General features: G+C 36.9%; 1 protein-coding gene across 15 annotated transcripts in view; it reads right to left on the bottom strand.

Annotated features, from left to right (window-relative positions):
• SOX5 (SRY-box transcription factor 5) overlaps positions 1 to 24,241 on the bottom strand; it is a 938,132-nt gene that overhangs the window by 860,738 nt on the left and 53,153 nt on the right. For 2 of the 15 annotated variants that reach the window (XM_073222258.1, XM_073222269.1), the window contains exon 2: positions 13,102 to 13,206. The exons of the other annotated variants lie outside the window; for them this stretch is intronic. The gene's annotated coding sequence lies outside the window, so the exon portion shown is untranslated. The remainder of the gene's footprint in view (positions 1 to 13,101; positions 13,207 to 24,241) is intronic. 15 annotated transcript variants of the gene reach the window in all.

Genomic DNA, 24,241 nt, shown 5'->3' with positions numbered 1-24,241 from the left:
TCAAGCTGACTGCTATTTGTGGATACACAAAAGATGAGAAGCAAGCACTGCTCAGGAAAACAAAATCGTTCAATATGTGATAAACACCTAATTAATCAAAAATTTGCCCAATAAAAGTTGACCATTTCATAGCATATTAAACTTGTAAAGGTACATTTACATAAATACATTTTATTTGTATAAAGGATGCTATAAATTACTGTCATCTTAAGAACCCAAGACTGAAAGACAACAAGTAGAAATCAGAGAAATGAAGTTATCAAAGTTGAAAGATCATTTTAAAATGCGGAATAAAACAGTGAGGTTTTATACACATTTTGTTATGTAAATAATGCTATGTAAATATATTTAATTTGGGCTTAGACAGATGCTTGGTTTAACAAGGCTTCTTAAACAGAACCCTTCTAGAATGCTTTATCTAACAAAAATAAATTGGCTTACAAACCAAGAAAATTGGTTGCCTATATTTGGTGCCTTAAAATCATGTTTGAAAAACTCCACCATCTGGAATGACACACCCAGTGTAATGTCATTTTAAGCCTTGATGTCTATCATGGGGAAAATCTGGTCTATAAGAAAAATTTAGAAAATTGTATCATCATTTTAAATGACTTTTAATAACTTATTATGGAAATCATAAAGAATTCCATAGGGACTAATTTATATTACCATGTGCTTTTCCTTATATCTACCCTTTTTTAAAAAAATTCTACAACTCATTTGAAATGAGGAATAAAAATTTAAGAAACAATGAAGTTAATATTTATATCATTTGTCTGTGTATATCAAAATTAGAATATTAAGTATACTTGTAAAAACAGCACTTAGAGTCTCTCCCATTGGAGTAGAAGCACTTTGAGGGCAGGAATCATGTGCTATTTTGCATCCCCAGCACATAGCGTAATATCTTGTAAAAAGTAAGTGCACCAGAATGTCTGTGAACTGAGCTGAAGGTGATAGTGATGAGTGTGACATGCAGAAAAGTGAGAGACACTTTGTGTGCTGTCACCTCTCCTTGTTTTCTGTGTATTGTCAGTGTACTGGAACAATGAGTATCTGGCAAGAGACAGACTATATTTCATAAAGGACAGAAGAATGAATTTTATTAGAGGATGTTGACAGGCTAATTCTAAACCTTAATCAGATGCAGAAGAGCAAATTTTACCATCAACTCCTTGGAAAGACAGCCTCAATACACTGAGCAGTGCCAGCCTGTGTATGCTCTCAGGGCCTCTGTCCCTCCACAATCTGTTACTGGTTTACAAGGAGAGGGTATAGCATCTAAGAGTAAGATGCAGAAATGTTTATGACAATCTGGAAGAGTCCCATTTATGTCTGTTGAGTCTAGCAATGAAAAATCAGGACTTAGATTCCGTGTGTCTTTGGTTTTCTTCTTTCCACTTTGTGTATCCACTCTTATTGTGTTGTCTAACAGCACTGGCCCATGACAGATTAGAAATTTAAAAAAGAGGAAAAGCTTGTCCAAATCACAGCTAGTTTACAGAGAGAGCACTGGTGTAGAGGGCGGGCCTGCCCTGGAGAATTCAACTAGGACCCATAAAGAGACGTTCTAAGGTGACCAGTTTTTGGTCAACCATGAAAGCAAAAGGGCCCTTTAACAAGGTAAACTAACCGACAGCAGAAATGGCTGACCTACAATGCAGTGAGCCCACCATTGTGGCAGTTGTTCAGTAGGAAGCTGGGTAACGGGAAGAGGCTGAGACTCTGCCTCCAGCCTGGACTCCCAGGACTCTCTGCCTCCCCTTCTAAGTCATCTCGGTTGCGCCACATGCATCCCTGTGTGCTGTCCTCCCCCCAGTAGACTGGGAGTTCCTCGAGGGAAAGGGCAGTGTTTTATTCATCTTTGTTCAGTCCTGAACACAGTGAGGCTCACAGAGTTCACTGCAAAAATAAATCTTTGCCATAGGAATTGAATAAAATGATACTGAAGATCTAATCTTTGATTCAGTGACTGGTAAGAATGAGACTTCCAATCTGAAAAAAAGTCATGACGCATTTCAAAAATAAGGAAAAACATTTCAAAATTAATGGGCTTATAGCCTCCCAATATCATTTCTATTTGTATACTCATACTCAATTTCTAGGATGGAGATTTAAAAATGTTTATATATTGCTACACATAAGATTTAGTAAACAATTTTACAACCCACATACAATCACAATTTCACCTCCAGAATATTGACAGTGACCACAGCTGGGCAGTTTTTTGAAACATTAAATGACCTGGGTATGAGGGACACATATAGAAAAGATAAATTCTTCACCACTGTATGTGAATGACAGTCAGTTTAATAAAGAACTACTTTTAAACAAATAGAAATTCCTTAGTGGGTTTCAGGTTCTCTTTGGAATAATAAACACTATTGTCACACTTGGCATCAAATACAGTGGTAAATCAAAGAGCTTAGTAAACACTGTTTAGCTGTAAATATTTATTTATCATTTATTATTATTTGTGTCAAAACTTCTTTGCATCCGAACTTATTTATATTTAGATACAAGTATTAATCATGTAAATGGATGTACACTAGATTTTAATGAATCAGCATAGTTTGTCTTGCACATGAAGCCTATTAAATAAAAAAATAGCTAAACAGTTACCTCTAGTTGGAAGCCACCAGTTAATAACCTGCTTAAGAATAGTATTTTTTACTAACTTATCAAATTGATTAGTGAGGTCAAAAAAATAGCAAAAATTTCCAAAAAGAAACACAAAAGCCTCTAAGTAAATATAATTAAGCATTAAAAGTAAACTTGTCCGACACCTATAGAACCCAGAATCACACTCCAAACAATGTTTTTGGTATATACTGAAAGAGCTTCTCAAATTGCTACTGAGGTGTTAGAATTAATCTTAAATTTTCTTTCTTCACCTGACATCAGAAGATACTACCACTATTTAAACACTGCTTATTGCACTTGATATTAAAATCCCAAGTACCTAAAGGATCAGATTTCCATTGATTCATTAAGATCACTGAAGAACACATCTACATCTTTCTGTTTGTACTTTTCTCATTGTATTATTTTCTTGAAAGTAAAAAAAGAAACAAAGGCACTCTCCTATAACTGTAATTCCACAGCTTTATCAGAACACTGCCATATTCACCTTCCCTCCACAGATTTCACAGTTTAAAAAGAACTGTTTCCTTTCCCACCTGCTTAAATGAAGACCTCTCCCCCTGGAAAACCAGGATGGAGGCCAACGTCTCGAGCTCAATAAATTCCAAACGGACCCCACTGCCATTCCGCTTCCTGTTCAGCCTGCTCCAGGTCCTGGATGCCCTGTTTCTTTTAATGATGTCATCTTCCTAGTTGCCTGAAACTAGAAATATTGAGCTTTATTGTCCACCCTCCTGTTTTCTCCTCTGCCCCATTGCCGAGCCTTGACAATTCTTCCACCAAAATCTCTTTTTCCATCTGTTCCTCCCACTGCAGAGTAACTTACACTAGCTCAGGACTTCACTGTCTCTTGCTTGAACCATTCCCCAACTCCTCCATTTCACTTTCATTTCTAAGTCCCTTTGTTTCCAATATCTCCATCTCCATTCCCTCCTACTTGTAAATGCAAAACAAAACTTTCAGGAAAGTTCCAATGTGTCATTCCCCTACTCAGGAATCTAAAAAATCTTTCAAATGCCTGACAAATAACCAGCAACTTATTCAAGAACTTCTGCTGACTGGTTCCAATCTCCCTTTCCAGCTCTATGTCTCACTATTTTCTCTTTGGATGGTGGGAATGGATCTAACCAAGGAGAACTTCTGACTTCTTACTGTTCCCATTGAGCATGTGATTTCTTAACTTTGAATCTTCATTTGTGTTGTTCCCTCTACCTAAAGTGCCACTTTTCTGTACAAGGGATGTCTAAATGCCATGCGTTCTTCAATATACAATTCAAATGCCAACTCCTAACTTTCCTTGACAACTCCTCTCCATCTCCCCCACCTGTTGCCCTGTTATGTACACTTTAATTTTATGGTACATGTCATCTTCTACCCTGCATACCTATTTTGTACATGTTTTACCCCCCATACTAGAAAATAGGTTAACATCTATTAAGTGTTTACTATGACTAGGCACTAGCTAAGCAACTGCATATACCTATATAGAGTTGACCCTTGAACAACAGATTTTTCTATGGTGCTGCTCCACTAATATGCAGATTTTTTTCAATAAATATATTGGAAAATATCTTGAAGATTTGCAACAGTTTGAAAAAACATTTTCTTTCCTCTCTAGCTTACTTTATTGTAAGAATGCAGTAAGTCATACATGTAATTGCAACAGTTTGAAAAAACATTTTCTTTCCTCTCTAGCTTACTTTATTGTAAGAATGCAGTAAGTCATACATGTAATTGCAACAGTTTGAAAAAACATTTTCTTTCCTCTCTAGCTTACTTTATTGTAAGAATGCAGTAAGTCATACATGTAATTGCAACAGTTTGAAAAAACATTTTCTTTCCTCTCTAGCTTACTTTATTGTAAGAATGCAGTAAGTCATACATGTAACATATAAAATATGTGTTTATTGGCTATTTATGTTATTGGTAAGGCTTCTGGTCAACAGTGGGCTATTAGCTGTTGAGTTTTTAGGGAGTCAGTCAAACTCCACAGGGATTTTTGACTGTGCGGCGGTGGGGTGCTCCTAAGCCCTGTGTTGCTCAAGGGTCATCTGTTCAGGGTCTCAGTTATCCAACCTTTTTACAGTTGAGGAAATGAGCTAAGGAGAAGGTAAAGAACTTACCTAAGACCACACACTTCTTAAACAGCATGTGCAATGTATCTCCAACTCTGAAGTGCTTAAGACAACACTTGTACATATTATGATTTCAAACAAGACACATTAAATGAAAAAAGTTCTATAAAATTTTACATTGGGAAATATTAAAGAGATATCCAGGTATTTATTCAGTTTCACATATGTTTACTTATTATGTGGTTACCTAATATGAAATAAATAGGCCTGTGCTGCTTGTTGGAGAATTCACTTAAAAAAATCATCATAACTAATGTTTATTGGATACCTACCCTAGGCAGAATTGTAACTTGGCTAGCTTTAACTCATTTAATTCTGAGAGCTACATAATTCCTATTTTTAGAAGAGGATAACTGAAGTACAAAGACACGGCTAACTGACTAACTTGCCAAAGTCCCCAAAGTTAGCAAGGATGCAGAGGAAGAATCCAGACTGAGACGGAATGACCCTAACGTCTACATGGTGAACCAGGTGCCATACTGCCTTCTCAGCACCGGGCTTCCATCTACCCTCAAGGATCTAGGCAGCCTGGATTATCTGCTAGTTATGGAACCTTTTATATTTTTAAATTAAAATATCATTTGGTAAATCTGTCCAACGTCATCTGGAAGAACTCTTGACTATGCAGAATCATAATACTTGATATAATATAACCATCAAACACCTTACAGGTTGAGAGGCTTTTAAGTAGAAAACAAAATGTGAGCAGAAGAACCATCTTTAATTTCAGACATTAGAAGAAAATTTCCATTTCCCTCAGTATCCATCCTATGCAGCAACTCTCAATAGCAACCACTCCTAAGACAACAGGAATAGCTTGGGCTGCCATTCATGCATCAATAAACTGTACACTCGCACTCAGAGAGATTCCCATATGGGAAAAGGAAGAACATAAACAAAAGAAATATGCCAGCGTAAGAGCAGAAATTGCCCTTAAATGACAGTTTCTCCTGACACAGAATGAAAGATAAGTATAATTCCCCAGAGGAGAGAATGGGGATATCAGGACAGCTTTCATTTGGCAATAATAACATATTAAGAACAATTTTACTCATAGATTTTTCAGTCTTTGAAATGCTGACATGAAGTATTACCAGAAATGACATTCTCCCCACTACTATTACTATTATACATATCGATATACACCAGAGTGAAGATGTGAGTTATCCTTGATTAGTGTAGAATGTTAGAGCTCCTAAGAAACAGAAATCTTCATCCTTTTTCATTGAAATTCAATTTCACTCTGTCCAATCCTTCTACAAATAGTGTATTTATGAACCAAGTATGTCCAAAAAGCAGACACAACACTCCAAGTTCTTCATTCTAGAAAATTTGTATTTCAGAATAATTTTTCATTATTGCCATTCTATTTTATGATACAACTTTGACATTTAAATAGACTGTGTTTTTAAAAGATCACATACAGCAAAGGAAACCTTGAAAATGTGGATTACTGACACAGTATGCATGCACACTTGGAAATTTACAGTAAGTGTTATGAATAAAAAGTTACTCTAAATTTTCTCATTGATACAGGATACTTTATGTTGGTATTGGTTCTTTAATGGAAAATCGATTTTGGATGCTTTTGTTACTTAATGTGATGTGTATAAATAAATATACCTACACATACACATATAAATAAATACATATCCCCACCATCAGCACACCAGTGTAGCAGCTAGAGTGAAAATACAGAGAACCACAGTAAAAACACATAGTTGAGACAATGTTTAAGACAACTCAAATTCAGTTACAATGGTACTTATTTCCTCAGCTGGTAACTAAGAGACATTTTAAATAGGTTCCTCAATTTTCCTTTAAAAAAGCACCAGGCTTTTCTAATCTTCAAATATAAAACTGTGTGTTGAAGATAATTTCTTTTCTTTTATCCAAAACAAAAACAAAAGAGAATAACAATATGTAAAACATTTCTGGACAGTGAAACACCAGGTGAATTAACTTAGTTCTATAGCAATTTTCTCTTTCAGTGAAAGTTTTTATGGGCTTTTCTGAATCACTCACCACAGAAACCAAATCTTGTTTTGGGTATCCCCTTTCTTTGTCACTTTAGTTCAGTTATTTAAATGCATCGTAAGTTTTCCTTTCAGAAGAGATGCTAATCATGGGGACAGTCTTCTTAATCAAAACTGAAAAACAAAGAGTACTTATGTATTTCACCATCATTCCAGCTTGCAAGAGTAGAAGAACATCCTTGTTTTTAGGATGCATGAATGATCATCTACAGAGTCTTTAAGCCTCTTTTAACAGACACCTGCCCACATACGTCATTTTACTCTAACAGTGATGGGTTTATGGGATCAACACCCACATTATGTACAAGCAATAATCATTTGGACACAATGAGCCTACATGGGCTATCAACTGGTTTTTAAGCATTTTTCACATTTTAAACCCCACACACAAAACTAATTTTTACTATCAATCTTTTTCATTTTCTTCATCTGTTCTGCCTACAAACAACACATGAAGTCCTCAAAATACTTTTGCGAAATTAAAAAAAGAAAATTATTCACCACATAAGAAAAGTGTGCAGAATCAGATATATGTCACGAAGGCAGATTAATTATATTTGTATTGTCCATTACATTCCAAGCTTGTATATGCTGTGGACTTAAACAACCTGCAAGAAATGTTCAAAGTTTATAGTATTGATAAACATCATCTTGCTGTATGGAGAGTCTTTTGTCTCAAAAGCCTTACAAAGGAGTAAATTTGGCTATTTATCATGTCTCCCACCATAGTACTCATTTAGCTAAGGAATACATATTTAGTTCTTCTAATCTTTTCTCATAAATCAATCCCTTCAACTCATTAATCATTCTTGCTCCTTGTCTCTGATTATCTCCATTTAGTTTAGTAGGAAGGTAGCATTTGATTAAAGATGCCCCCTCTTCTTAATTGTGATTTAAAGGATTACAAACTTCTTGAGGGCAAGGACTATGCTTTCTTGAAGTAAAAATTAATTACAGAAATAAGATGCCTTACTTGAAATCATCTTGAATCACCCTGCCTTTTACTAGCTGACAATGGTTTAAACCATATTAAGAAGACTGCATTTGCTGCTTCCAGAAAAGAATCAATGAGAGCTGAGAGCACAGTCAGACCTTTAGACTTACAGAGGAGTTGTGTGTGTGTGTGTGTGTGTGTGTGTGTGTGTCTTTGTTTTCCTTTAAAAAATCACTGTGTCAAAACTATTTCTGGAATCAGTTTCCAGTGAACATTTAGGACCTCTTCTCCCAGATACACAGCATTCAACCCACCAAATGATTATAGCCATAATTAGCTTGCATTCTCCTCAATGCACTGCTTTGTAATAAGATTGAATCCAAAAAAAATTTATATCTAAAGGTGGAGGGGAAAAAAACATAAAAATGATTAAATGAAATAATTTAAGGACCTTTACTGGAGATAATTTTATAAACATATGGGACAAAATACTTTTGTTCAGAGGGATGAGAAATTGTGAGGGATAGAAAGATTTAAAGCACATTTCAGAACTGGAATGTAAAGGAGTACTTACAAGATTCAGACAGATGGCAACGAGAATAAGAGCATTTAGGTATTAGGGAAGTGGCCTGTATAGAAAAATGGAGTTGGGCTCCAGTGAAATCGTAGAAATACATAAGCACAAGTTATTCAACAGAACACCAATAATATATCACAGTATCACAGCAGAATGAAGACTGCAAAATGTGAATAGAAAATCTCAATAAATAATCATGAGAACATAGGCCAGATAATTAAAATAACATTTGGGGGCTTCTTGGCTTCAAATTGTATGAACAATTCCAAGATTCTTCTAGCCCTCATAATCAAAACTCCAATTTCGGAGACTATTAAAAAATAACTTTACCAGCAGTTCCTCTTAGGATATGAGTAGTTCAGGATTGGCAATTAAAAGCACAGAAAAGTCCAAACAAATTGTTAGCAACTTTTTAGTGTTGTAGTGGGAAGAGAACAGACTAAGACCAAAAACACTTCACCACGTCTCTGCCATTGACGGGCTGTGTACCCATTCTGTACTTGGTTTTTTCATCTTTAAATGTGTGTAACAACTATGCTTTCCATTTGTTGTGATGACTAGAGAAATGTACCTAACAACACCTATTGAAAAATATCCGACATAGAAGAAGTGTCAGTAATTGGTAACTATTACTATTATATACTTTCCCACACTAAGGCATCTTTGTACAATTTTATTCAATGTGTTTTATCATTCCTATCCTCCACCCTGAAATGCTTGTCTTCCCTTCTCTACCTGTCAGAACCCTGTGCCTTTCAAACAGCTATTATAATACTTCGGTACATAATGCACCACATTTTATACTTATCTACTATGTACTATTACCCTCCTGGTAATATTTTTTCCCCAAAAGGCCTCTTCTATTTTTCTACTTATTTTGGGATGCAACATATATAATAGAAAGATTAACTGTCAAACCATATCCCTTTCAATCAATCATCTCATGACTCAAGAATCTCAGAACCTAAAAAGACTCAGAAGTGACCTGGTCCAAGCATTACCAGATGTATGAGTTTCTTCTCTAACAGCCTAACAAATAATTAAATCAACCTCTGTGGAACATGTCCAAGCACTACACTCTCTCTCATGAAAGCCCACTCCAATCCAAAACAGTTATAATAAAAGGCTCTTCCTTCGACTAAATCCACACCTGTCTCCCTATAATGGCAGAACATGAAAGAAATCTAAGTACATTTGTATCTAAAGGTTTTTTGCATTTGGGAGACACCTTGGCCCCTGGAACCTTGGCCCCTGGAACCTCTCTTTCTCAAGTTCCCTCAACATTCTGATTTCTGTCTCCTGTAATCCTTTTAAGGTGTAACTTATAATTAGTTAAAAATAAGAATCCTGGAAGGATACAGGGTAATTTAGTTCCATATCAGTATTACTGCTCTTGAACAGAGGCTCAGTTTATGTTACTGCAACTCAAGACTGCACTAGTTTGAGGGGCAGCCTGGTCTTAACAATCAACAATGTTAACCCCATACTGGGTCCCCTAAAGCTATTAAACCCTTTCCCTTCCAATACAAGGGAATTCCTTCTTTATTATCTCCTTGTGTGCAGACTTTATATTGATCCTATAGCAATGACCTATTCCATCTTGCTGAGATGAATTTGAACCCTGTCACCAACATGTTGTTAATTTATTCCAGTTGGAAGGCTCTTCACATCTGATCATTCTACCAGCAAGGTGCTCATTGAGAGAGTGAATCATATGCCATGATCAGGGACACAGCCCTCTGGCAAGACAGAGGAAGTTTTCAGTATTACAAGGATCCATGTAATCAGCATTCCTTGGCTCTAATGCCACAGTATTCAATACCCTGAACAAATGCCTTGCTGATACCTAAATACATTACATCTAATGTATTCCCTTCATTAACCATGTCTAAGTTTTTTTTCCTAATTAACAAAAGGAACATAATATATCTTACAGAATGCCTTGGACTCTAAAGAAAATAAATGAAAACTGGTTGCTTGTATGCCGCATAGAAAAGAACACTAAACGAACTTCTATGCCACAGGCATTTGCTAAAATCAGAAATTGACCAAAAAAACTGAACCATACTTATTTACCAGCCTAACTCCATATGCCCTAGGAGTAAGATGTCCATGAATTGTTCCTTGAAAACACTGTAGATTTCCAAAAAATCTAGAATTAGAACCAAAGGAAGATTTACGTCTTGCTCCATTTATCTGAAAAACAATTAAATTTAAAAAATTGGGGGGAAAAGTTTCTTTATAATGCTATAGATCTTTACATTTTTTATATGTATGTTTATAACATTTTAACTCTAAAACTCTGACCTGAATTTTCTAAATAACATCAGTGTTTCTTTCACAAAAATCAAAATGTTCATAATATAAAGAGACTTTATGTAGGAGGAGCCCGGACAATACAGACTATTTTATGAATATTCATTAAAGGGGACATAAAACAGGTAAATGAGGAGGCTGGATTTGCAAGAAAAAGCCAAAATGTTTCCTTAATATTTCTTTGAATACTTTCCATAGTCTACTTCTTCATTTAAAAATAATGCAATCCTCCTTAATGCTCTGTTTAAAACAGGAGGTTACTCCAGAGCAACAAAAATTCCCTCTATAATTACAGACCTTCTCCTTTTAGATATTTCTCCCAAGGAAAGACAGTATATTTAGTACCATTCAAATAGGTTGTCATTATCACAGCTTCTCACGTCTGTTTGCTATAGAAGCAACGGCCAGGAGATAAAAAATTTCTCTGTCCCTCAGGTTCATAGAACAGTAGTACCCCCTTATCCACTGGTTATATGTTCCAAAAGCCCCCCATTAGTGCCTGAAACTGCAAATAGTACCAAACCCTATATATACTATATTTTTTCTTCTACATACATACCTATGACAAAGTTTAATTTATAAATTAGGCACAATAAGAGATTAACCACAGTAACTAATAATAAAATAGAACAATCATAATATATTGTAATAAAAGTTATGTGAATGTGGTATCTCTCTCTCAAAATACCTGTCTTTACTGTATTCACCCTTCTTCTTGTGATGATGTGAGATGATAAAGTGCTTATGTGAGGAGATGAAGTGAGGTGGATGACGCAGGCACTGTGACCTAGTGTTACTCTACTATTCAGAAGGAGGATCATCTGCATCTGGACGGCAGGAGACCACAGGGAACTGAACCCAGAGAAAGCAAAACTGCAGGTAAGAAGGACCACTGTTGCCACTGTCCTTTTTTTTAACAAGAGGAAAATTTCAGCAGAGCGTAGAGTCAGGACAACATTAAGGATTCAGTACATTCCACAGCCAGAGCCATAAAAGATAACAGGAGTTTGTCTCTAATCTTTCACCCATAGCTGTATCAAGGAACACCTATATCTCCCAATTAAAACACAGTAGAGGAAAACTAAATAAGACTATTTCCCTGGAGTAAAATTAAAATACTTAGTTTTTAGTCTGGCATATTGTCAAAGGCATGAACTTAAGGGGCAGGGAAATTGCAGATAATTGAATGACCTTAAAATGGTCACTTTACTTAAAGTTAAAAAAGTCCTCAGCCTCTTATACTATAGGGTGCATCCTACTATTTGTTACAAGAGGTTGCCAAGTTCCCAGACACAATGTATGTCTGATCAATGTGTTGTAAAAAGACCTACCATATCATTAAACCCGCAGTTAGATCTGACTGGAAAATTTTGCATTTAATTTGGAAGTTGTTCAATTTTAAATGTTTTATTTTGCCAGAAGTAAAAATTGTCAAATACCTTAAAATCCTCCTGTAACCCCAATACCCTCCTACTCAGATCCCTGTTAAGTCATCCAGTCTAAATAATCAAGTCCAGAATGTGTTCTGAACCATACAAGGGATCTTAGGTGATTGCCATTAAATGGCATTATTATAAAATCTACACAAAATTCAGAAAGTATCACAAATTAATTTTAATCCATAAGAATTTCTAAGCTTCTATAGTTTTTAAATATTCTTATAGAAAGTTAGAGCCAGGATGGAGTGAGATCCCAGCAAACTATATTTATTGTGTTAATGTATCATTTGTCTTCTGGGCAAGTAACTAAAGGTCATTTGTTCTTCATGGCAAGTGTTGAAAATAGTTTATATTGAAGGTCTAACTTAAAGGAACAATGTGAAACCCCTCAAGCCTAAAATGACCTTTTTCTGTCAACACAGATGTCCAAATCTCTTAAAGAGGGAAGCAGTGATGTTTGCACTCTGATTCCCAGTTACTTCAACTCCCTTTTCCTAAATGAATCTGTGGGAGGGATTGGAATCATTTCCTGTTGTAGATCTCAGTGTACTTGATCAAGTGTCTGATCAAAAGAGGGGAAAGTCCCCCAGGTTACATTTCTCAAACAAGAGGGAGACTGAAAGGCATGTGGTAAAACCTGTTTCGGGATGGGGAGCTGCTTCTATCCCCTGAGGTCTGAGGGCTTCTGGGAGGCATCCCAAATAGTGCCTGGCAGAAGCCAACAATGTCTAGCCAGAGGACTCCTCCTTCAGAAGAGTAAGGGTTGAGCAAAGAGGAATAGAGAGAAAAAGAGGGAGATGAAGCCTGCAATTGCAGGCTATTTCATTTGGCCAAAGCCTTCATGCTTCCCAATAGCTGGAGCTTTCAGGGATTCTTGCCTCCAGATATTTAATAAAACTCAGAATTGTCAAGTGGTACAAAAAAAATACATTTATCCAGTTTAACATTTACCCATTTTTTCAAAGGATAACTTGGCAACATTTCTTCCCATCTCAAAGAGGGATGCCCGGACATCTCTTACCAGAATGAAGGTTCTGGTGGAGGGAGAGGGCTGTATGTTTTCACTTTCTGGTCCAGATCAGCTGAGGCTGATTTCTCCCTCAGGCTTTACAATCCAGGTTTCTGCCTATGGAAAATAACCCACAAACGCACCTAAAACATTTTCTAAATTTTAATATGATGTAAGACACCTGGATTCCAGTTCATCCCATACTGCCCACAGAGACAAAGGAAAAATGGATATCGAAGCCCTAACAGCAAACCTCTTTGCGGTTCACCCATCCTCCTGCAGTTTATGGGAGACTTCACACCTTCAGTGTGTTCTGTCACATTTGGGTGGCAAAACAATGGCACAGAACAGGCATTGCAATGAATAGAAGACAGACCATTTGTCCTAGACCACCACTTCCTTCAGGTTATACAGTCTATCAATACATCAGGTGAGAAAAGGTACGCAGGCACTGGAACAGATTCAGATTTTAGTTTGAACTTGCATGGAGTTTGTTAATTAAAGAACTGTTTCCTGGAATTCCGCCACGTAGCAAAATTTCTGAAGATTATTCCTGAGATGGACACTGAACATTCAGGGGATAAAAGGAAAGAGAGAGAGAAATCGCTCTTCAAGTACTTTTACTATCCTTTTCCTGCTATTTACTATAAAGTATACCAGCCTGTGGCCCTTTTTTTATGAAACATTTTCATTAAAGATGAACATTAGTAATATGCAAGCACATTTTGAAACAGGTAAGAAGCCAGTATGCCCGAGTGGGGCTGAAACCCGAACAGCTATTTTTTTCCACCTACACAGGAAAATTCAGGGAAAACTTGAGCAGTTTCTTTTGGAATGCCTTCATGGAAATTCAGGCTGCATTTGATGCACACACTGTATTTTTTTTAATGGTGTTGTGTGGGTGGGTTGGAGACACGCGATGACTCCAAAGTCCATATAAATATCCAAACTGGCATGGAGACCCACTCTCATTTCCTTTTTATTGTCGGCTGCTCATTGGCTGACTTACTTGTAGCATGACATGTAATATTCCTTTATGCCTTTTTTAACTTAAACACTAGCACTAGCATTAGGTTTCTGAAACACACGACTAAAAATGCTATCACCCCCTCAAAAAGATTTTTAAAATAACAAAATATCCGAAGAGCTACCACATTCAAAACAAGAGGTAAGACAAGCTTAGCCCTATGCTTTTCATCCCAAAGTCAACCCAGATAAACACACCACCAACAACAAAAAAAAACCCTAACATCTCTTTCTTTCTCTCTTCATGCCAAGATGGCTGTCTGGGTGGCAGCCATTCACGCTGGCTTGTGTGCAATTGGAGTAAAGAGAGTAGTTAATGGGGAACTTGCAGATGACTCTGTATGGTGGGTTCTCTGATTTACATTTGCGGTAAAACCCAAGGCAACTGATCTGTAACTCTGCCCTGAATGGGGCCAGTACATGGAAATTTTTCCAGCCTAGGGCAACACCTAAACAGGCATTCTAGGAAGGGTTCAGGAGCTTCCTCTTTCCCTGGGAGCCCTTGCTCAGAGTATCTTAACCTCCTTTATTACACTAACTGTAATTACCCTGAACATCTCTCCCACCCCATTTCCCAAGCAATGTTCACTACATCACATGCCTGTGTCTGGTTAAAAAAAAAATTCTCAGGCAATGCAAATGGATAAGTTGGGGGCTCTGAATGTAAGAAATAAGAACTGAATCAAAAAGTGAAGATGCAGAGAAGTCTTCTGAAGTCCAGTAGTCACCAAAGCACACTCAACTGACCAACGTAAGAAACCCTACAGGAGAACAAGGGGACAAAGGGCTGATGAAGGGACAAAGGGACGGATGTACGAAGTTCTGATCAGCACGGCGGTTGCATTTCGAATCCAGGGCAGTCTGATGCAATTCAGACTAGCTCTAAAAGTATGCCTGTAATGGAACTCAGGCTACCTTCCGTGCACTCTTTTCCTTCACGGCGTAAGAAAATGCCTTTTGCATTTCGCATTGCAGGGATTTGCTGCTTCACACTTCTGGGAGAATTTTTTTTTTTCAAGGTAAATTATGAGCCAGCAAGTCGCTACATGTCTAGAATGCATTTGCCAAATTAAGAACTCAGTCTCTTCACTCCATTTAATTGCTTTGAGGCAATGAAATACAAACAGCTTTGGTTAAAGCAAGAGCCACAAGCAGACACACATACTTACCAAATATTTGATCATAATGAGATCCTTACACTCAAACTCATCAAAAGAGGAAGGGAGAAGTACCATCTGTCTCTGCCTCATAGTTAGCCAGGTAGTTTCAGATATTTCAGACGGGTTAAAGAGGGTTAACAATCCAAAGTTCAAGTATAACACCAATGGCAGTTATACACTGAAAGAGCTGTTGATCTTGGTAACTCACTGAGGGTCAGGTGGTAAAGAGAAGGAATGCTTTATGATGGATTGTTTCCCCTGATTTGCAAGTCCCTGAAAAGTCTTGTCCTCTTCGATGTGAAGCAAAGATGACATTTTCTTCCATAGGCAATACCTTGCCTAAACTGCATTCTCTGGTACATCTATCTCGGCAAGTTTAGTAAAACTGGACAACTGCAAATAAGTGAAGGACAGGTTCTAGGCCACAAGGTACAAGACAAGTAATGATCTTGAAATGCTGAAAAGCAACCATTTCACAGACTTGGGTAAAGTTACTTTGAAAAGTCAATGATTCAATCCCTTCAAGTATTAATAGAAACAGACTCAGGCTGATAATAAACACTTCAGGCCATCTTATCTTCAGCGAGTGATGCTAAACGTTACCATAACTGAATCCCTTCTTAGAATCTACAAGTGATACTTATGTATTTCGTTCTTGATACTTCTGATGAAAATTGCCCTTTTATGAAAAAAAAGGGCTGTAAAATAGTTTAGATTTATTGCTAATACAGAGGGACTCAGAGGTTAGGTTTAAGATGTACAGTTTTATGTATGTATTAAATTTTTTTAAGAACGAAACATTGAAACAATAAAACCAGACACATGTGAATACGATTCAAGCCTTTTGGTGACTTCTTCTACCCTTTCTGCTTCATTAAGTAAAATATTTTGATATGGTGCCATGAGCACAATTGATAATAGAACATGGTCTTTCTTAGTGTTCAACCCTGTCTCTACTTTATGATCCAGCTTGCCAAAAGGGCATGGTGCCCAGAAGGAAATCCATCTCTTGTTAGAGTTCCTGGTTGGCCTTTGTAAGCCTTGCCTATTCTCCAGCTCTGCTCCCAATAAATGAAAGCCATCTTCACACTATGGGGTTTTATTTGTAGTTGGGGGAAAGGGTCTCATCATTTTCCTCTACAGAGCAAGCTTGAAAGCTCTAGTTGAAAGTCAGGGTTAGCGGTACTCCAACTTGTCACATCACCAAAAACAAGTTAAGTCCAAGAAACAGTCCTGGTCAAGAGAAGCCTAAGAAGATATGATATTAGATGTAATGTGGTATCCTACATGGGATCCTGGAACAAAGGATATTAAGAAAAAACTTGGGAAATTTTAAGTTAGGACTTCAGTTAATAAAAGGTCTGGTTCATTAACTGTAATGGAATTAATGTGCATGTACGATGTTAATAACAGAGGGCTGTGGGTGGAGGGGTAGCATATGAGAACTCTTTGTACTGCAACTTTTCCATAAATCTAAAACTCTTCTAAAATAAAAGGTGTGTTTAAAGAAAGTCATAGTAATGATGCCATTGAACACCCCTTTACATGCAGAAGGACTTGCATCAATTAGTTACTTATTCAGCTGTGGAATGCCATGGGTGATGTGAAAGGATTGAAAAAGTTGACACAGTTAATATCTATTGAGATTCCTTGCAGACAATGAAAATAACCTCAACGTTTTCATGCTTTAAAAAGACAAACAATGTCTGAGTAAACAATACTGATATGTAGAACATACACAGAGTGACTGGATGGGGAAGAAACTCGACACCCTTCTCTTCCCCTACAGCAGGTAGGACTAGGCAGTAACAAAAAACATGTACATAGTTCCTTTTGCACTTATAAAGTATAAACAGACAAGAGAATCATGAGACCTGATAGGTTTACTGCTCCCTGTAGATCAACTGCCAAAGTAAGAAATTGGAATGTGTTTTCTATTCACCATTCAATAAAAATGACAGCAGATAATAGTACCTTTGGAAGTTTTAAAGTACTTCATAGTCATTCTTTTAGTTTATCCTCACAACAACTGTCTCAAACAGATAGCATAGATTATTATTATCAGAGTTAATGGAGTAAAGACATGGAAACATTATGAAATTTACTTATATGAAGTTACACTGTAAGTAAGTGACTAAATTCAAACAAGGATCAAACTCTTCAAACTTCATTGTCTTACCTTACCTCAGGCCTGAAAATAATGTGCTTTCAAGAAACGAATTTTCTTATTCTTGATGTTGTATTTTATAGGGTGACACATTAACACTCGATGTGTAACAGCAATCTATATGGAAGCAGTTTCAAGGTGCCAAAACTTACTATAAAACATAAATGTTAAATAAAATAAAAGGGTCATGATAGCGTAAAAGGAAACTGTCACTCTCCCCATGTTGGTGTAATAAAAACAAATACTGAAAAATAGTATGTGTACAGAATTAATTATTTACAGAATTCAACAGATTTGCCTCCGAATATATATGGCCAGAGTGCCATTAATGTTGGGTCTGTTTATTGCATGTTATCATTTTTGCCTTTAAAAAACTTATCTTATTCTCTGATGCCGTGACAGCAAAGCAACTTGGAATACTTGCTCCAAATCTATCACTTTTGGTAGATGGTCACTTTTTTTATAAAGCTGCTGTCAGAAGAGTTAAAGTCCACCTCGTTTTCAATGAACCATAGTCAAAATAAAGATATCTAGTTATAACCTGACATTTACTCAAGAAACAGTGAAATTTAGTTATTGTTCAATTCAGCTACAACTGGAAAAGTATCAGAGTGATTTAATCTTTGTGTGACTGCTGAGTGTTTGCTGTGGGCACAGGAAACAACCCAGTGTGAACAACACACGGCCCCAGTGTACTGGGGACTTAGTATTATCAAGGGAAGCCAGTATAATTAGGCACAGAGTCAGAAGACTTGAAGGGAATATCAGAAATGCTCATCTTTTTTTTCCTTGCTCTGCTTAGAACTATAAATATGCCCAAAAGGTGGTTAAAGCACTAGGAAAGATTTTTCAGAAAAGATAACTCCCAGAGACTTTGACCTGGTTTCATTAGAGAGTATCAGCCAATAACAAAATCTAGATGCTGATTTCTTTTCCATTTACATGAACATCTGAAAACAATAGTTACTTGGAGATCAACCTCCGGAACAACAACATCAAAAAGATACAAGTCATTTCTAGTTTAGGTTTCAGGATCTGGCTAAAGAAAACATTTTAAGTTGTGAAGTATATGTCATGAGACACTAGCATCTGAAATTGTACCATTTATGAATAATTACTTATTAACTAAGGTAATGAGAGAAGGTGTAGGTTTGAGACTAAAAAGCAAAAGACCCACAGGGTTGGGGATGGTGCGGCAGGGCAAAGAACCCGGGCCTAAAAGTAGAGCAAAGTCCTAAGAGAGTCTTTTCCTATCAAAGTCAAAGTCAATGTGGGGATTTGACTCTGGAAAATTCCTAAGTGTTATAAATCATGCTAGGTTTTTAAATTATACTGGAGAATAAACATGAAGTGAATTTCATAACTTAATTTTATGACAATAAATTCAGTTGAACATGCTAAAGTGATCTAAACTATTCAAGGGAGAACAAACTTGAAACTGTCCAATTTCATAACCAAACAGAGCCGAAGTTGAGGAACAGAAGTATTCATACTCCTTGATCCAAAAAGAGTGCTTTGGGGGGGGAAGGGAGGTGGTGATGGAACTCCAGAATTCCAGAACGTTAATAACTCCAACTTCTGCTCATTTTCAAGCAACTCCCTATACATAAGCAAAAATACTTATAAAAGTACCTATAAAAAAATGCCTAAACATCAAGAGGTTGCTTAAAGTTTACCCCAACTTTTTGAAAATAACCAAACTGGGCTACAAATCCCTGGAGACGTGGTTTGTCTCTGTCCTTTTTGGCTTCGACTATATGGAAAAGAACAATAATTAGAAAATGGATCATTCATTTTTAACATTTGTCCCAGATTATTCCTTATCACCCAAAAATTATCCAGCTTCACTCTTCTGTTTGAGGAGCAACAATTCAAGGAATTTCGACTATCTGGCTCCATGTCCCACGCTTCACCATTTCCAGGTAACTTATGTAATGTTACAGGGAGTAGCAGAAGAGAGACAAAACAACCATACAAAAAGCCTTGAGGGATTTTTCTTTTTGGCTGGTTCAAATGTTCAGAATTATTTAAGAGTTGGAAAAAGAGCACTCCACCACACCCTCAAAGAACTCCAGTCTGAATTCCACCATTAGTTTATATCATGTTTTCCAATCCAAAATTTCAGTATATTAATGAGAATAAAAGAAAAGAACACCCAAAGAATGTGCTGATGTAATCTGGGCTTGCCTGAAATCAAATTTCTAAAATATAACTTGGTGAAAGAACACAGACTGAGTCTATTGCTTTACACCTTGCTCTTTATGAATATACAAGTTCTACTGGCTTTTTCCCAAGGTAAAAAAAGCTCAAGTCTCCACTATTTGTGGTTTCTACAAGCGCCACTACGCATGGAGTTTGTCATGACACAGAGCTGTCCTAGACTTCCTACTAGAGGAAGCTGTTAGGAAATGATCTCACCTATAACACAGCGGGTTGCAACCATGTGTTATACACTGAAGAAAGCTCTATGATGCCATTGCAGGGAATGTCTATGCACATACATAATGATGAAACTTACAGAATACAGTATCATCAGAGCTAAAGCAAGGCTATAGATTCTCCTATAATTTAATAGTTGAATCAAATATGAGAGAAAATTTATAAGATGTATTTAGTGACTGTTTCCCAGAAGGCTACAATCTCTCTCTCCAAACTATTATTTGCTGATGATATATTTCTCAGCTGCCACAAGAAAAAGAAAAAAGTAGACGTTTTTGTTTTGGTTGGTTATTTTCTTAAAAACTAAGTTTATATGTTTCACCTTATTAACTACCAATAGAATCATCCTAAAGTCCCAGATAGAGTGGGTAAGGAGGTCAAGGATTGGTTGGAGAGCTCCAAAGAATTTCAGTAAGAGCCTTCCAACAGTGACACCGGGAAAACCCTCTGTCCTAACACTTGGGGGATTTATTTATTAGGTCTTTGTCATATACCAAACATCACTCTGTGTTTGCTACATGGATGATTTCAGTTAAAAGTCATGACAGACTACTGGGTAAATAAAACTATCATCACCATTTTACCAGTGAGGAAACAAAATCTGAGAGATTACACAACTTTCCAAAGATCCGGCGAGTCAGTGATCAAGCTGGGATTCTAACTCAGACAATCCGACTCGCAAATTCACACTCAGCCCTTTCGCTACACGGCCACTATTGTTTTAGCTTACACTTCATCTCCTTCTTCCTCAAAGGATCATGAACATGGCCACCAGGAAAGAGCCGAGTATGATCTCGACTCTTTCTGCTTCAGTAAAATATTAAATACAAACACATACAACAATAATTTCTGAGAATTCCCCAGTTTCATTCATTCAGCAATTCGACAAGTACTTACTGACTGCCTCTTATCTATGTACAAAATTGACTAATGTATAATTGCTACCGCAGAAGAGTTTATACTCCATTACTGAGTTAATACTCCATTACTCAAAAAGAACTATTCAAATAATTAAGGTAAAAGACATCCATTGCAAAGGATCAAATCAGTACCCTCCTGTGCCTAAAATCTTCACCAGGAGCTGAGAATGAACACACCCAACACATCCAGTTCACAGATTCCTCCACGAGCTGCCCTCTCTTCTCTCTCATGGCATCTCCTACTACCACCCTCGGCTCAGTGTGCTGCAGACCCTTGACCCTCCTCTCATTCTTGGAACTCACCAAGATTTCTCCTTTCTCAAGACCTTTGTGCCTTCTCCCTCTTCCCCCAAATCTTCCCATGGCTGGCTCCTTTTTTGCATTCAAGTCATAGCCTAATACCACCTTCTTGAAGAGGCTCACCCTTCACCACTCAGTCTAATCTGGTCTACACTCTCCCCCCCTCTGCTCCAAACACAGTTGTATCATAATTATCCCACTATATTCACAACATGTATTACCATCAAATTATCATTTTTTTATTTACTTGCTTATGATCTGCAACTCCATCCTCTACCAGAAGGCATGGCCCCTGAGACCAGACCAGTTCTACATCTCCCAGACAGCAAAGGTTTCAAAGTCAATAGCATGAAATACAGACTTCAAGAGAGATGTGACAACTCTGCAAAGTGGGTCCAGGGGCACCGCAAGGAAAGGGAATACTATGAGTAAATCCACAGGGGGAGAGAGATCTGGAACATGCTCAAGAAAGATGGAAGAGTCCAGTTTGGATGGCATACAGCCAAACACAGGAAAAGTAGACTGAGTTAATATAACAGAGGGTCTTTAATGTCAGGAGGAAAAATTTCACGGGCAGTGGGGAGCCACAGAGTGTTTCTTAGTAAGGAAGTTACATGAGCAAAGCACAGTACAGCATTAGAAAGATGAAAGGCTAATTTAATAGTCCAGACAAACGATACTAATAATATCTTAAGTCACTCTAATAAAACACTGAAAACCTCTGCCTTTTTTTTTTTTAAATAGAAAACTCCCAAGAGAGAACAGGAAGAGAACTGTGAACTTAGTGCTGTTAACTATTGGGACAGAAAGTACAATGTTATGAAGTATAAAGTTGAACATAATGATGAAATTTGTTTCTCTAATATCCTTTCAAAAGCCTTTTGCAAAATAAACACAGATTTTATTATATCAAACCACCCTAAGTGACTCATCTCTTTGGAAATGTGTCTCTGGCATCTTCTTTCCTTAGGCCTCAAATTCTTTCAGAAAATCAAGCAGATTAGTGGCCTGCTGACAGGACAGAAGTGAGAACTCAAAATCTTAAATCCACTTCTGCCACCGATTTGTTGTCTGACATGGAGCCCTATGCCATTTTCATATTTACAAAATATCTTTATGTGGCCAGTGTTTTATAAATTAACTATTCAGTGACTAGGAAGTAATTCACATTTTCAAAATACCCACACTAACACACTTAAAGCATATATAGACTTTTAACAGATTCTCTTACAAAGTAGTCTTGAATTATCCCATTCTTATTTATTTCTTAACCAGGCGGTGAAAATAGAAGTCTTCACATTAATGCATATACATGTGAGTCTGTGTGTCTCACAAACTATGGTTCTGTCCTTAAAAATTCCCAGATAACAAAATTGAAAAAAAATAAAGGTTTCCTTTTAAAAGACATGATGATGTAAACACAAGGAAGTTTAAAATAACACTAGTATAAACTGTTTGAACTGAATAGAAAAAAACACACCCCGAAAGAGTTTTGTCAGAATAAAAAGAAAACATACCCCAAATCCTGACAGCAACATAAAAGCCAAATTCTCCCCCTTCCTTTCATAATGGCTTTTCTATTGAGCTTCAATTTGACCTTTCATTACTTTCCCAACATTGAAGAATATTGCCTTTCAAAAACTCTCCATTTCTCGGCTGGTTGTACTATTATTCCTTCTTCCATTGTTGGGAACTCTTAGCTACCGCTGTTTCGATATGAAATGCACTATCTATGGTTTCTTCCAAAAATATACACCAGTTTTTTTGCACACTTTCCAGTTTAAATTCACACCCTGCATAAGAAAGAAAGATAATCATAAAGCCATAAGCATGCCAAGTCACAGAAACCAGAAAAGTTGGTCATTTGCTAGAAAAGCAGCAACCCATCTTACAATCAGTCTATAGCTAACATACCCCTCCCCCTCAGCGGCCACAGGACGTGCTCTGTGTGAAAGAACTCAACAGCCTTCATTCATTAGTCAGAGCTTGGAGGGTGGACCAACTGCATGATCTGATTGATAAGGTTTCATTACAAATTAGCCCATCTCTTTGATGAAAACAAGCAAGGCAGAGACTGTACCATAATTTTATTCTCATAAATTAGTCAACCAGACAAACACTAAACAGAGCTTGCCACATGAGGGGAAAACTAACTTAATTAATTCACACACAGCACCTCATGAAGAACTGTTTTAGCACCAAGGTTGTGATCTTGTTGAGTTTGCACTCTTTTCCACAAAGATGCCCGCTTAGTTATCAGGGATGAGGGACCAGGATAGGGGTAAAATATATGCCTCTGTGTTACTCCTTTAGCTGAGAAGGTCTAGTGTAGGGAAGAAAAACATGAACAAGCCCTCTATTCCCACAACCCAAAACAGGCAGAGCCAAGACTTTTAACCTAACTGTGCGTTTTAATAAATTATATTCTGCTTTTGCTTTTGTTATATGTTCCATACTTTCCAATAGTAGCAAAAACAAATATATTTCCTCACTGTCACAGTGTAATTCTTACTGGATACAGGAAACAGAAGAAGAAAATATTGATTGTAAAAAGTAAAGATTACTTTTTATAAATGCCTGCAGGTCATCTTGAGAAAAGACATAATACAATGCTTCCCAAAGTTTACACATCCAGAAAAGAATCTTCTACCTTCTACAGGAACCTGAGAACTAGCACTTGGAAAGAGCCTTCTTAGCTTCTTAGCTGCAGCTATATACCTCAAAACACCCTGATGAATGTATGAAATACTTCTTCCTTTTTATATAACCTCTTAAAAACACAGCTCTTTTTCATAAATTCATGGGACAAGATCTTAGTTTCCTAATACAGTATATAGTTGCATATAAGGGGACTCTGAAATAGCTCATATCAATGATGGAGCAGGGAAAACACAGGATGAGCCTGGGACATACTGTGATGCTGGAAAATAAGGAAGTGCAAGAATAAGGAAAGGGGCATCTCAGAAGGACACAGGAGTCAAGCGGAAGAGCTCCCAATGGCCAAAAAAGAAACAATACGAGCAATAAAAAATAAAGATATTATTAGACCACAAACCGTAAAATAAAAATAAATAACCATGAGTGAACCATGATGGAATTAATGAAACTTATTAATCATGAAAATTAATCATTGTACATGT

Source organism: Manis javanica, chromosome 15, assembly GCF_040802235.1.
Source record: "Manis javanica isolate MJ-LG chromosome 15, MJ_LKY, whole genome shotgun sequence".
Taxonomy (NCBI): Eukaryota; Metazoa; Chordata; class Mammalia; order Pholidota; family Manidae; genus Manis; species Manis javanica.
This window is presented reverse-complemented; position numbering and strand designations above follow the sequence as displayed.